Below are 6,000 nucleotides of genomic sequence, written 5' to 3' on the forward strand. Positions count from 1 at the left end.
CATATTCTAGTGTTTCTAGCAAGATGCCCGCGCGTTGCACGAAGTTGGTGGAAAAGGTAAGCACAACTTATAAATTGACGGATCGAGTACTAGTTACAGTGATGCATATAATTAAGCAAAGGGATCACACATGTCGGTATTGACTGGAATGACAATGCAACAGCACAATAAGAATTAAGGCCACGATGATGCGATCGCAGTGGTGGTTACAGAAGGCAAGAAGAAAGATGGATCCACGAACGTACGACCTCCTCCTCCTCAACTTAGTGCGCCGGGCCATCGACCGGCGGCTAAGGAGCGGCGACTTTTGTGGCGAGGTCGAGGTGCTTCTCAGCAAAGGCATCCAAGGCTTCCAGCCGGTTGAGGAAGGCCAACCTCGTAGCGTCCTCACTAGCATTGTAGATACCTATGTACACGATTTGCTCGTACACGTGGATGTGTAGGTCCACGAATTCTTGCAGGGCGAGGCGCCTCGCGGCGAGCGCGACCTCCATGTGGACATTTTTCATGGCGTCGGCGGGCAGTCGCAGGGCCACCATTGCTTGAAAGAGGTTCCGGCCATGGAGGCCGATTAGGGTGGCAGGCAATGTCATCCGCGAGCTTCTTGATGACGGTGAACTTGTTGCGGGTGTCAACGATCATGTGGTCCAACTAAGAGTCGTAGTTGGCGTCGACGGCGGCCATCCACCAGCCAGTCTCCAGCACCGTCTGGAGACGATCCTCGGCGCCATGCCGCAGGCCGGCGTCGTGGACAATCTGGCGCAGCCACTGGCCTCTCACGCGCATCGCTGCCATGGGTCTGGAGTGAGCTCTTTTGCGCTTAGTGTAGGTGCTTAGGCAAATACTTAGGTGCGTACGATGTGGTAGATGCATTGGAATGGAGGGGCGCCTTTATATGAGGGCAATGAGGGCAAACTGCGTTGCATTCACATCATGCAGCCTCTTTTCCTGGACCTCCTCCCATTACTTCCCTCATGCATTAATTGAGGAGGATGCATTGGCCGTTCAACATATAGGGAACCGCTACTCCCTCCCTCGTCTGCATTAAAGCCATATCGGGAACTGCGCCGCCCGCTTTAAAATCGAATACTCCCTCCGTCTAGGTGAGTATTAAGTCATCTTATGAAAACCAAATAGTAAATACATAGGCGTGGTGCATTAACTCTCACGTTGTTTCTTAGGCTAGCCATAGTGGGAGTAACTTAGGTAGTAACTTAACACATCCCAAGACAATTTTGCTTATGTGGCAACTATTTAATGAGGAAAGAGGTGCTTGTGGTAACATAATATGTTAGTGTAACATAGCGCTTTAGTCGCTTCGACAGAGACGCGAGAAGACGAGGGAGTAGGCTGCTGCAAACGTAGGGCTGTGTGATTTGACAGCGAGTTACTGCTGGACAGGTGGGGCCCCGTGATTTGACTTGCCATTATCATTTTAACTGCGGCGCTACGACCGGCGTGAGTCTCCCAGATTCCTGACCACCTCCATACAGGTGCCTCTCCCAATGCTCCACCATGTAGTAGAGGCTGGCTCTTGCATGAGAGCCCACTTCTCCACTATTTCCTTGCCTCTATTTCCTCCACATATGCAAAAATGCCATGTAAAGCGCACTATTGTACTTACTTTTACTTGCTCCTACAGGAGCTTAACCTTGCCACATAGGCATAAAGTCTGATGTGGCAATTTATTCAAGAAGAGATAGACTAGTTTGGTGACCCAAGGAAGAAACGGTGCTGAGTGCGTGTACCTATGTGAAAAGACAATTTTGAGTCTATAGCTGATTAAATGAAGCAAACTTAGCAACACCGTTTCAAATGCACTACACATAATAATGACTTCACACATAATAATTATAGGTAGTAAACTTATTGGAAGTTAGCAAACTGAACAATTCATGAAATAATATTGAAGGAAGAGAGGTTTCACATATAAATATACTATCTTGGACATCTTTTATGATTGGGAGCACTCATTAAAATATGACATGCTAAAGAGTTGATGTTGGACAAGGAAGACAACGTAATGGGTTATGTTTTCTTATATCTGAAATAAAGTATATTGTCATGGATCATCCAACATGTTGAGCTTGCCTTTCCCCCTAATGCTAGCCAAATTCTTTGCACCAAGTAGAGATACTACTTGTGCTTCCCAAAACCCTTAAACCAGTTTTGCCATGAGATTCCACCATATCTACCTATGGATTGAGTAACATCCTTCAAGTTGTCATCGGTGCAAGCAATAAAAATTGCTCTCTAAATATGTATGATTGATTGGTGTGGAGGAAATAAGCTTTATACGATCTTGTAATGTGGAAGAAATAAAAGCGTCGGACTGCATAATAAAGGTTCATATCACAAGGGGCAATATAAAGTGACGTTCTTTCGCATTAAGATTTTGTGCATCCAACCCTAAAAGCGCATGGCAACCTCTGCTTTCCTTTGCGAATGGCCTATCTTTTATTATTATCTTCTACCTTATGCAAGAGTCATGGTGATCTTCACATTTCCTTTTTACATTTTATCCTTTGGCAAGAACAGGGTGTTGGAAAGATCGTGATATATATATATATATATATATATATATATATATATATATATATATATATATAATTGGATGTAAGTTAGCATGAGCTATTATTGTTGACATTGCCCTTGAGGTAAAAAGTTGGGAGGCGAAACTATAAGCCCCTATCTTTCTCTGTGTCCGATTAAAACTCCATAACCACAAGTATTGCGTGAGTGTTAGGAATTGTGAAAGACTAAATGATAGTTGAGTATGTGGAGTTTGCTAAATCAAAGCTCTGACATAGACTTTTCCTGAAAATAAGATGAATTGCAATTGTTTGATGACTGAGAATATTGTTTGTTAGTTTTCAAGAAAGTTTATGATCTATACTTTAACATGTGATTAGCTTGTTACTTTATCATGAGAAGTTTTATGAGATGAGATATTATTATGACATATAATGATGCTAGAAAAAGTGATTGGAATTATCATTAATCAAACTTAAGCACTTGCTAGCATTCACACTTCATAAATTATTTCTTTTATCATTTACCTACTCGAGGACGAGCAGGAATTAAGCTCGGGGATGCTGACACGTCTCCAACGTATCTATAATTTATGAAGTATTCATGCTATTATATTATCCTTCTAGGATGTTTTATATGCATTTATATGATATTTTAAATGATTTCTTGGGACTAACCTATTAACCTATAGCCCAGTGCCAGTTTCTGTTTACTCCTTGTTTTAGAGTATCGCAGAAAAGGAAAACTAAACGGAGTCCAATTGACGTGCCACTTGACGGAGATCATTTTTGGACCAGAAGAAGCCCACGGAGTACCAGAAGCAGGCTAGAAGAGTCCCGGGCTGCCCACGAGGGTGGGGGGCGCGCCCACCCCCCTAGGGCGCGCCCCCTACCTCGTGGACAGCCCGGAGACCCCTCTGACGTGAAATCAACGCAAAACTCTTCTATATATACTCAAACTTCCAGAAAGAAACCTAGATCGGAAGTTCTGCCGCCGCAAGCCTCTGTAGCCATGAGAAGTCAATCTAGGCCCTCTCCGGCACCCTACCGGAGGGGGCCATCATCACCGGTGGCCATGGAGGAGTATCCCGGAGGGGCCATCATCACCATGAAGGCCAAGGACCAGAGGGTGGAGGCCATGGAGGAGGAAGCACAAGGGGGAGAACCTCTCCTCCTCTCTTCCGCTGGCGCCGGAGTGCCATCGGGAGGGGAATCATCACCATGGTGATTGGCTTCATCAACATCACCATCATCATCACCATCCTCATCTCTTTTACGCGGTCCACTCTCCCGCACCCCGCTGTAATCCCTACTTGAACATGGTGCTTTCTGCCACATATTATGATCCAATGATGTGTTGCCATCCTATGATGTTTTGAGTAGATATCTTTTGTCTTTGGGTTGATTGATGATCTAGATTGGTATGAGTTGTATGTTTTACATTGGTGCTGTCCTATGGTGCCCTCCGTGTCGCGCAAGCGTGAGGGATTCCCGTTGTAGGGTGTTGCAATACGTTCATGATTCGCTTATAGTGGGTTGGTGAGTGACTGAAACACAAACCCGAGTAAGAGGGATTGTTGTGTATGGGAATAAAGAGGACTTGATGCTTTAATGCTATGCTTGGGTTTTACCTCAATGATCTTTAGTAGTTGCGGATGCTTGCTAGAGTTCCAATCATAAGTGCATATGATCCAAGTAGAGAAAGTATGTTAGCTTATGCCTCTCCCTCATATGAAACTGCAATAGTGATCACCGGTCTTGTTAACAATTGCCTAGGACAATTCTGCACACCGATCCACCATTATTCCACACTCGCTATTTATAATATTTAGTATTATATTCTAAATTTATGATAACAGCACCTACTTTTATATTTTAGCTCTCGGATATCATACAAAATTATCCTCTTCATACCCACAACGTAGTTTTATTTCCCGTTTCTAGTTGGAAGTAAAACGTACGGTGCACCTAGAGTCGTATCAGTGCCAGATAGGGCTTGAGAGAATATTGATCTTACCTTTATCTCCTTGTGGGTTCGACACTCCATACTTATCACTTCCACCTTTGGAAAGTGCTACGATGATTCCTTGCACTTGGGGATTATCATTCGCCCTATTTTTTTTTCTTTCCTTCTCCTCTTCTTCTTCTTCTTATTCTTCTTCTTCTTCCCCTTCTTCTTCTTCTTCTTCTTTTTCTTCTTCTTCTTCTTCTTCTTCGTCTTCTTCTTCTTCTTCTTCTTTCTTCTTATCCCTCCTCCTCTTCCTCCTCTTCCTCCCTCCTCCTCCTCCTTCTACTCCTCTTCTTCTTCTAAACTAAAACTAAAACTAATCTAAAATAAACTAAAATAAAATAAACTAAAACTAAAACTAAACTGAAAATAAAACTAAACTAAAACTAAAACTAAAACTAAAACTAAACTAAAAGAAACTAAAAAAACTAAACTAAAAAAGGGGGGAAGAACAAACCTGTAGGGGATCGCCGGTGGATGGCGAGGTCGGCTGGTGGGGCGGGGCGGCGTAGGGGCCGCGGGGAGGGGTCCGGCACAGGGGCGTCCACAAGGGGGGAGGGTGCACCTAGGGGGTAGGGCGCGCCCCCTGCCTTGTGGGCCCCTCGTGACTCCCCTAGCCTAATTATTCATCCTATATATTCACATATATTCCCAAACAACCAGAAGTATCCAAGAAAACACTTTTCCACCGCCGCAACCTTCTGTTCCCGTGACATATCATCTTGGGGCCTTTTCCGGCATCCTGCCGGAGGGGGATTCGATCACGGAGGGCTTCTACATCAACTCTATATCCCTTCCGATGAAGCGTGAGTAGTTTACCTCAGACCTACGGGTCCATAGCTAGTAGCTAGATGGCTTCTTCTCTCTCTTTGATTCTCAATAGCATGTTCTCCTCGATGTTCTTGGAGATCTATCCGATGTAATCTTCTTTTACGGTGTGTTTATCGAGATCCGATGAATTGTGGATCTATGATAACCTTATCTATGAATATTATTTGAATCTTCTCTGACTTCTTTTATGCATGATTTGATATCTTTGTAATTCTCTTATAACTATCGGTTTGGTTTGGCCAACTAGATTGGTTTTCTTGCAATGGGAGAAGTGCTTAGCTTTGGGTTCAATCTTGTGATGCCCTTTCCCAGTCATAGTAGGGGGCAGCAAGGCACGTATTGTATTGTTGCCATAGAGGATAAAAAGATGGGGTTTACATCATATTGCTTGAGTTTATTCCTCTACATCATGTCATCTTACTTAATGTGTTACTCTGTTCTTCATGAACTTAATACTCTAGATGCAGGCAGGAGTCGGTCGACGTGTGGAGTAATAGTAGTATATGCAGAATCGTTTCAGTCTACTTGACACGGACGTGATGCCTATATTTCATAATCATTGCTTTAGATATCGTCATAATTTTGCGCTTTTCTATCAATTGCTCGACAGTAATTTATTCTCTAGTGAAA

This window comes from Triticum aestivum, chromosome 1A (genome assembly GCF_018294505.1).
Source record: "Triticum aestivum cultivar Chinese Spring chromosome 1A, IWGSC CS RefSeq v2.1, whole genome shotgun sequence".
NCBI lineage: Eukaryota > Viridiplantae > Streptophyta > Magnoliopsida > Poales > Poaceae > Triticum > Triticum aestivum.